The following is a 10,684-nucleotide window of genomic DNA, read 5'->3' on the forward strand; positions in this document are numbered from 1 at the left end:
TGTCACCTTTAGATAGAGTCTCACAGCTTTCAGGACAGTCTACCAGCTGCACCTGATGATACTGCAACTGCATTTTTATCATCTAATTTGAGGTTATTTATAATTCAATAACTATGAAATTGCTTGAGATCAACCCATGTATACTCAAAAGATCTTTCTGCAATGTTGGTTGGAGTGCAGGAAAACAGTAAACTGTAAATGCTATTTTGTGTAACAGACATCATACTTTGTTTCTTTTGCCTGCTGCTTTGTATAAATCTAATGAGAAACATGCACTAACCAAACTATTGTCCTAATTGAAATAAGCTGAGAAGAATGTCAAGTAAAAAGCACTTTATTCATCCTTGTATATTTTTGATGTTTCAAATAAATATTTATATATTTCTGGTTCTTGCTCCTTTTGGAGTCCTGGTAAAAGATGCATAACATGCCAGTCCACAGACTGAACTTTTGAAGAATACTGTCTCTTTTCTAATGCAGCTATGAAACTCCAGACCCACTAGATGCCTCTGCAGCCATTTCTATCATCAGAGAGCTTTAGCACAAAACTGAACAGTATGTTCCCTCTAGTGGTGTACCGTAGATGTTGCAGAGAAGTTCAACCCTGGATCATGAAGAATTCAAGAATGTGTTGAGAAAAAGACAATAAGATTATAATGAATACCCTATAGAACAAAAGTCAAATTAGTTTTGACCTCCACTGGTTGTGTGTATTAGTAGCACAGCTAAAAAAAACATTGTGAATTTTCTGGAAAGGTTTGGCAGTGTGAGGAGGAAGTGCATTGAAGTGGCAGTGACATCTCAGAAAAGACAACACAATGGTGCCCTACTTAATTCTCAATAAATACTGCATATATCTGACGATGCACTGATCTGATATATCATTTTTACAAGTGGCTTAAATCTGAAGATACTGTCTTGTTTACTTCTGGTCAAGTCGTGGAAAAGTGCCTCTCTTGACACGGAGACGCTGATGCATGCTTTTGTCACCAGTCACATTGACTACTGTAATGCCCTGCTTTCTGGTCTCCCCAAAAAGAGTATCTCCCCTCTCCAACTGTTACAGAACTCAGCCGCTCGTGTGCTGACGAGGACAAGAAGGCAGGCACACATTACGCCGGTTTTAAAATCACTGCATTGGGTCCCCGTGTGTTTCAGGATCGATTGTAAGGTTCTTTTACTGGTTTTTAAATCTCTTAATGGTCTTGGGCCTTCTTATCTTTCTGAACTGCTTTTACACTATGGACCCTGAGGTCTTCCGGTACTGGCCTTTTGATTATTCCCAAGGTTCGGACAAACACTCACGAAGAGGCGTCGTTCCAGTACTACGGCCCCCGTTTGTGGCACAGCCTGCCTGAGGGCCTCAGGGCTGCAGAGAATGTTCAGATTTTTAAGAGCAGGCTCAAGACCCATCTTTTCTTTTCTTCTTAGCTTTTCCGTGCTTAGTCACATGTTAGTTTTATTGTGTGTATGAGATGGTGTGTGTGGATGTTGGCGGTGGGTGTGTGTCTGTGGGAGTCTGGGGATGCATTTATGTGATGGGGGGTGGGGGGTCAGTTGCTTTTAAATGTAAAGCATGTATGAAAAGTACTCTATAAATAAAGTTTGATTGATTGCATTATTGATTGATATCAGACTATTGGTAATAATGCCGATTTTTTATCTTTTTCTGAACTCAGATGATTTAATTTAAAGGTCCAATGTGTGGGAATTTCTCCCATCTAGTGTTGAGATCATATTTCACAATCAACTCTCTCGCGCCACGCAGTTCAAAGTACGTATTACAGCTACGGTAGCCTTCAAAAAAGCTACGGTAGCCTTCACGCTTCAAAAAGCCGGTCTCTCGCTCTTTTCAATATTCTTTTTTCTATTCTTTTTCTGGGCGAAGAAGAAAACTCCTGTTCCTGAAATTTGGATTTTGAATACGTGTGGTCCTCCATGTTTCCTTCTTCAAACTTGCCGGGGCCGAGAAGCTACGATACCCATTAGCAGCAGCTGTGAGTTTATAGCAGTATGTCCTGTATGTCCCTTACCGGCTAACGTATTTCAAGATGGCACATGAATATGGAGCGTCTACCCCAGTTCATGCAAACGCAAATGTAAAATTTCAAGCCAAAAGGAATACTTGGAATTGATGGTGGTGGTAAATATTCATGAAAAAGGACAAGTTTGTGAACGGGCAACACAGATTCTGAGAATGAACAACTAAACACGTTACACACTGGACCTTTAAATTTGAAAGAAAATCTAAAAAGTGACAAAAGTAAAACTACAGTATGTGGATATGATTTAGCTTTATCAAGACACCTATGGACTTTAACTCAGAAGGGATTGCCTGAAGAAGATGTTTTTAGTTATAGTGTTACCATCTGTCTGATTGGTGCAAATTTGGTTGCTGAGACAAACATATCTGTAAGGTTGTGGTACCTCTCCCCGTAAGAAGCAGAAGAATTGAAGAGGAAGAATCTGAGAGAGAGAGAGAGAGAGAGAGAGACTGAAGACACCTCAAACATCCTAACATTGGACTTGTTGACAGGTTGATAAAAACTATTGGGGGAATTAGGCCATTATGCAGTAATTCCATTGCAAAACTCAGGTGCTGCTTGAAATAAAGATTCCTGAGGAGAGGGTAAGAGAGGCTTAACCTCATTGCAGACAGACCCAGGCTCGTTGCAGCTTCTATGAAATATGCTTTGGTGATCATGCAGCAACATACGGAGCAGCTTGTCAGGAATAAGCACACTGCATGTTAACACTGCATGTCCTGATCTCTGACATTGTGAAGATATGAGGACTGCTTTTTAACAGAACAGCTGTGTTTGCTTGGAGGAGTACTTTCCTCACAATATGTAAAGTATGTCCATTTTTCAGTAATTATCAATTCCTATCCCATAATTAAATCATTTCTATCTAGATTTTAATCAAGTTAAAATCATCCTGTGTCAGGCAAATAAGAGACTTCCCCTGTCAGCCCTCATGATTTGTTCCGTCTTGATCTTTCTTTAATTACATATCCTCCAACCGTCTGTCTGTCTGTCTGTCTGTCCATCACTGTTCCCATGCACAAGAACCTCGACAGCAAAAAACAGCCCACACATGATCGGACCTGTGAACCTCTGGGGAACCTGGAGAGGCATTTCTGCCGGTGGAGAAAAAGATGAAAAGAGGGAAATGAGGAGGAAGGGGCAAGCTGCTCAGTGACCATAGGCCTCGAGGCTATCAGCTTTTCATTAGCCAGTCAGTGAGTGAGTGAATGAGTGTGATCGGTAGAATGGTAAAATGGGAGAAGCCATGCTGGGCCACGTCGGCTATTAGGGTGATTTTTGGGGCTCCCACTGACTCTTATTGTGCATTGTCTCCAAAGTGAGCAACCTAGGCTCAACAGTGAGCCTTTGTGTGGGACATTTAAATGCCTGTTAGCATGCTAATTATGGGATGTGTGTGCACTGTGCGTGTGTGTGCATGCGTGCGTGCGTGTGTGTCTGTGTGCGTGCGTGTGTGTGTGTGTGTGTGTGTGTGTGTGTGTGTACGTGTGTGTGCTTGTGTGTGTGTGTGTGTGTGTGTGTGTGTGTGCATGTGTGCGTGCGTGCATGCGTGCGTGTGTGTGTGTGTATGTGTGTGTGTACGTGTGTGTGTGTGTGCGTGTGTGTGTGTGTGTGTGTGTGTACGTGTGTGTGTGTGTGTGTGTGTGTGTGTGTGTGTGTGTGTGTGTGTGTGTGTGCGTGCCAGTGTGTGTCCATCATCTTCTCGACCTTTCCATTCCTCCATCCCTCTCCTGGGATTTACACTCCTCCAAATTCCTCTTCCTGCGTCAATTCTTTACCATCTTTCCCCAAGGCACTAATGCACCACTGATCTTCACTGTTGTTGTCAAGCTCCTTCCTTTTGTTTCCATTCACTTCTGTCTTTATTTCTAAATTTGTGTGCTGCTAGTGTCATTTTTTATTTTTTATTAATCAGCTGCTTCTGATTCTGCTATGCTTGGATCCGTTTCACATTTACTCCGACATTAAAACATTAAGGCTGTCTCACAGTCAGTGCAGAACATTATCCTCACATTTAGCTGTGGAAACCCCCCTCCATTTCAGACATGCCCCTGTTTCATAAGTGACAACTCCTCCTGCAAATTCTTCAGCCATCTTGAGCCTGTGCTTTGTTTTTTCAACTGTCTCCAACAATTACAGATTCCAAAAATATTTTTTTTTGGACAAAGAGAGTCATCCGCGAAGGGAGAAGAACGAGGCCGGCACCCTGCTTTTCAAGACTTGGACTGAACAACATGAAAAGCTGTCAAACACGTTACAGTTCATCCAAAGGAATTAGTTGAAACGTGTCTCTGTTATTTTGTCCACCACTGCATTGATATTGCATGATATTACAAAGCTGTTTAGTTTACTTTGCTCACTCTGTAGGCTTGAGCCAGGTAGCACTGTGAAACTCACATTGTTCATCTATTATGTTTCGTTATTAAGACAGGATTGCGTATTTTTTTACTTCTTTAAAAAATTAAAGCTGAACTGGGAAGCCATCCAATAAAACACACACACACACACACACACACACACACACACACACACACACAGAATTAGGGGTCAAGCACTGTTAGAGACTAGTTTGCAAAAACTGTAAGAAGGCGTTTCCATCTTGTCTCTATCTCTTTTACAGTAAGTGTTTAATGTCGATGCAGTCGATTAAGTAAATACTTTTGGCGTCCGTGTAGTATGTCGACCAAGCGAATCGACGGGCTCTAATGTAACTTGATGGCATTTAAATAGAATTATCTTAACTGATCAAGACGGAATACAATTGAACAGACAACACTGAACCGTAACAAGCGCCTGTCGCTGACCACGACAAGGACGGCTTTGTTTGTTGGGCCCGATAACTTGAACCCTTACACTGATGTTATTTCTGATCTGGATGCTCTCGACTGAATGGGAGTAATAGGGTTACAGGTGCTGAAAATAAAAATAGTCCGTTACTCAAGCCGGCATAAATGGCAACCAATGAAGCAGAGTATTTGACATTGCAAAGTTGTGCTGCAGTGTTTTCATGTTGGTATATATTTACATATACGTATATATTTGCTCTGTCTATCGATGCAAATTCATGTAGTATCCTAAACTTAAAAGAGCTATTTGTTCACATGGTAACTTTCCTCAGCTTAACTGCAATAGACTTGTCTAATCATACTTTTTCAATTTGAATGGCTGTTTGTCAGGAGCAACCTTTTGAATTTATGATCTCTGTAAATTATCTTACGGTACTGCACAAGATGATTTGTTCTGTTTATCACAAGTGCTTTCTTTGAACTACTATAGGTCAATAATCTTAACATTTTGCACACTCTTTATGAAGAGATGGTTCTTTGTTTTCCTTCTGCCAGAGATTAATGTTCATTATTGACCGCTTTAAAGGGCAATAATGATTTTGAATCTTTGACTGTTGTCTCTTGATTTGTTATCCACAATATGCGCAATCTTTCTGTGTGTGATCGACTGGTGTTTTCTAGTGTGAACCTAGGCACGTACATGTGACTGTCTGTTAGTCTGTGTAACTGTGTGTGTCTGTGTGTGTGTGTGTGTTTATCTGTACACCGTTGAGTATGCACATGTATGCAGATTAAGGCAGATATATATCGTCAAAATTATATAAAAATGTCTATAGCATATATTTTTCCTATATTGTTTCTATTGCAATGTTGAAAAACCAGCAGCTGAACTGCGTTACGGCAATATTTATGTCATTTGGGTAAAGCTTTACGTTCTGATCCTTGCACGTTATGTTCATTTTGCACTGAAGTTCTTCATAAAATGAGAAAACACTCAAGTATATAATTCACACAGGAGTGTACAAAAATGGGCTTCACCATGTGGTTATTTCATATATACTATTTATTTATTAAATTACTGGAAAACATGCTATATCGTGATACATATCGTCATCTAGATATGAAATGACCAATGTCGGGATAAAAGATTTTGGCCATATTGCCCAGCCCTAGCGTATCTGCCTGTATGTTTTAGTTAAGTGTGTGTTTGTTTGCATGTGGACACCCATGTTTTCATCCACATAGTACTTCTGTGTGTGTGTGTGTGTGTGTGTGTGTGTGTGTGTGTGTGTATTCGAGCAGCTGTGAACCCTGTGTTTGAACTCTAGCTCACATGGGCAAAGCGAGGGAGGGCCGCAGGGTGAGAAGGCGATGGGAGAGGGGACTGATGTCCGACAAACTCGCAGTCTCCCTCTCATCCCTCCCTTTCATCTCCCTCTCCCAGCATCAAACAACAAACTCTTTCATTCAGGCATCTTTGCGGCCAGCCGCCCCCAGACCCTCGAGGCCCCCACCCGTTCACGCTGCTTAATTCAATGTTCCGAGCAAAACTCATGATTGGAAAGTGACTTTTTCATCCTCCTAGTTTTCCATATCTCCTCCGAAGAAGCATCAGCTCTCTTCCTGTTCCCCCTCTCACACTGAAACAGCTTCTGTCCTGTAAACACAACGGAAGTAAATCCCAGGTCAATCCACTCTCAGATCTGGATAACTACACAGTGACGGTGAAAGGCACTCCCAATGATCATTCAATGATTGATACAATTAAATGGCAGAACATTACAACGTTACAACACTTATTGTAGTACTTTGAATGGAAGTTTGAACTTTTTTTGAAGGAACATTCTGATGGAAGAAATGAGTTTATCAGCTCCTCAAATGGAGTTCATCCATTGAGTGACAAGGACGTGAATGACTCGGATCAGCTCTTCATTTACACAATGACATAATCGAGCGACAAAAATGACCTTCAGTTCCTTTAAATTAACTCAAAATTGAATTAATTCCAACTGTCTACAAACTTGTACAACTTCTACTTTTACTTGTACAACCCATCAGAGAGGCTGTCTGAAAACAACATGATCATATCTATACTATGAACTTTCACATTATATAGACAAAGTATCAACACTGTCCAAGAAACACAACAGAAAGAAGCACAAACCATGTGAAAAAGACGCAGTGCTTACTGCAGCAACTTCATTGCACAGTACAGTATGTTTCTCCTTCTTCAATAATTAATAACAGCGTGATACAAGCATAACAGGAACCATTATCAAATCATGGGGCTGACGATGAACAGCAATGACTGAGAAAGTTCTTCCATGAAAGAAATCTTGATTTGATCGCTGACTTCACAGTCTAACCCCCCAACCCCCGGACTTTCTTCCACCCACCTACTGTGCAATATTTCATATTTAATACTATTGATAATACTGCAATTTCACTACTGTGCAATATCTGTATACTGTCCAATGTCTATTACTCATTGTATATGATCACCACTATTTGTCAATATTCAAATAATTTGCAAATAACCCACACTGCATATCACACTGTATATAAAACCATATTTATTTTTTTACATGTATATAGCGTCTCAGAACTGTGCACCTTACCCCCCCTTTTTTGCATTTTTGTATATTTATTTTACGCACATGTTGGCACTGGAAAAGGAGTTGCTTTTAATCTCATTGTACATGTGTATAGTGACAATAAAAAGCATTCTATTATATTCTTGATTTGCAAAAGATTGTACAGTAAATAGGCCGTTTACACTCATTTGTGTCTCTTTTTTAGAGAGGTGTTGTCGCTTAGCTCGTAACTTTGTTTGTAATTGGTCTTGTATAGCTCTTTTTCACTTCTAGTCTTATATTAATTGTATGTACCTCTTATTTTATTATTTTCTTTTTATTTCTCTATTTAGCTGTACTTATTTCTGTCTTTGTGTTGCTGTAACACCTGAGTTCCCCCTCTGGGGATCAATACAAGCTTAACTTATTTTAATACAATATATGAGATAAGATTGTACTGAGAGGTGTTTATTTGTCCGCCCTTTTAATTTAAATGAGGGTAGACTCAATATTAGCTTCTCCTCATTGCCAATCTTTAAAGGTCCAGTGTGTAACGAGTTTAGTTGTTCTTTATCAGAATCTGTGTTGCCCGTTCACAAACTTGTCCTTTTTCATGAATATTTACCACCACCATCAATTCCAAGTATTCCTATTGGCTTGAAATTTTACATTTGCGTTTGCATGAACTGGGGTAGACGCTCCATATTCATGCTCCATCTTGAAATACGTTAGCCGGTAAGGGACATACAGGACATACTGCTCCGCCTTTCACGTTTTCTCTGTCACATGATAAACTCACAGGTGCTGCTAATGCTGCTAATGGGTATCGTAGCTTCCCGGCCCCGGCAAGTTTGAAGAAGGAAACATGGAGGACCACACATATTCAAAATCCAAATGTCAGGAACAGGAGTCTTCTTCTTCTTCTCCCAGAAAAAGAAAAAGGATATTGAAAAGAGCAAGAGACCGGCTTTTTGAAGCGTGAAGGCTACCGTAGCTGTAATACGTACTTTGAACTGCGTGGTGCGAGAGAGTTGATTGCGATATATGATCTCAACGTTAGATGGGAGAAATTCCTACACATTGGACCTTTAAGTGTCTAATCTAATACAAGTGTCTTACTCTTACTTGAGAGTAAAATTGATCTAATCCAGGCAGTCCTTCTGCTACAGTTAAGTATTTAACCTCTGGTTGAAAGTAAACGTAGTAATCGCACACTGTGGAGGTGCTCCATTACAAGTCCTGCATTTCCCTTTCAAATGTGGTAAATAAATAGAAATATAAAGAAGCGTACATTGGAAGTACACAACTCAAAGCAGTACTAAAATACAATACCTGTAAATGTACATGTATTCAGTTACTTTCCACTACTGTTTGCAAGTATCTCAAACGCATATTGTTGTTCTCAGCTACCAGGATGTCGAGCTAATTTAGATATTTAATGAGAATCTTTTTTTGTGTCCAGGGGGAAAAACAGTCTCTGAGAGAATCATTGAAATTGAACATTTTTAGAGAGGCGCATCAATGCAGCGTGATGATGTCCCAAACAGCAACCAGACATGCAGCAGAAACATCCGAACAAAGGACACCCTTGTTCCCAGCTGAATTCTTGAACATCATTTTCTGCATTTTCCTGCAAATGACTCAATCTCCACATCCCTCGCCTCTCATTCCGCCCAATTATCATTTTTCAAGCATGTCCCCTGGTCCTACAGAGATGGGCTTTTTGGGAGTTTCCAAATCTTGCCATGAAATCTGCTTATATGTGTATATATGTGAGGGTATTTAGAGCCGAAACCACACACACGTACTATACACACATTCAAACTACTTGCTAGATGAAGAGAGGTCGACGGAAAATAATAATGTGATTTTTCTCCGAGAGGGAGACAGGAGGAAGTAGCGAGAAATACAAGGAAGCACTGAGGACTCTCTTTCTCTTATTCTTCCTGAATCCTCCCCTTTTTTTTCCCCCTTTAGCCTTTTGTTGCCGTCACAGCTGCAGCAGGGCTCAGCAACCCCACAGCTTTAAGGGCCATCAACCAAGGGTCTTGGTTGATGCAAAATGGTGTGATGTTTGTCATCTATGATTAAGTGTATTTATATGGGTGTATAAGAAAAGTAATCAATGTACACCTAAATTGATGGCTCCAAAGGCCATGTGTCATTGCATGACAGATGATAGAACACTTTTCATAAACATATTAATTATTTAGCAAACAGGATTCCTGTATATCAGTCGTAATTGTTTAAGCTAACGCCATCTACATAAGCAAGATTTATATTCTACAATGTTAATCCACAAATCTTAACAGTACTCTGTTCTATCATGGTGATTGTTTTTTTTTAACTTTAACCCTAACCCTTAATGCAACTGAGATGCATACAGCCTTTTACTTAATCGCGAAGGGTGACACATGAAAGTCACTTACATATAACCAGTAGGTGATTTGCTATATAGTTTAGAGAATATTATAGATCCAAGACGAAACCGACAGGAGGGCAGGACTCAGAGAAAAAGTTGCAATTACAAATCCGTCTTCTACTTCAGGACAGCGCCATGGATTTATCATTACACAGTTAAGGGCCTTTCTAGTCTATGTCGACAACGTTTCATTTCCTGGGATTGTTCCGGGATTCCGGTCATTTTCGGCCGGATGTCCCTCACCTTCTGCTTTCTTTGCGTTGGTATTCTAAACTCCGGTCAATTCTGGAAACATCCTCCGAGATAGAACCGACAAATCAAATTATATGTATTTTTTTTTTTAGTAAAATTCTCATCACACACTCGACAGCCATTTTAATTCCAGAGCTTGCCTCCTTACGTGCACGTTCCACCAAAACAAGTTCCTTCCCGAGGCTATTTTGCAGACGCCCAAGGCAACTGTGATTGGTTTACAGAAATGCCAATGAACCAGAGCACGCTTTTCTCCAATCCAGGAATGTTGTGTGGACTAGCCAGCGCTGTGGAGGAAGGTCTGGCAATGGGAGACTAAGGTCTTTTCAGACCAATAACGGTAACAGCAACGCTGCGCTCTTAAACCTATTATTTCTAATGGCTTGAGTATTTAGTCATAAACCAAAGCATTGGACAAATTGCAAATGTGACCTGATGTTGGTGCTGGATGAAAAGTCAGGGCATCACCAAAATGATAACATTTCCTCCTTAGCAGGAAGAGTAGGAGGGTCATTAGGATTCCTCCTCTGAGCAGCATTGATAGCTGTACCAAACTGTCATGGCAATCCATCCTAGTTGTTGAGATATTTTACTTAAAGCCAAAAA

This window comes from Sander lucioperca, chromosome 21, assembly GCF_008315115.2.
Source record: "Sander lucioperca isolate FBNREF2018 chromosome 21, SLUC_FBN_1.2, whole genome shotgun sequence".
Taxonomy (NCBI): Eukaryota; Metazoa; Chordata; class Actinopteri; order Perciformes; family Percidae; genus Sander; species Sander lucioperca.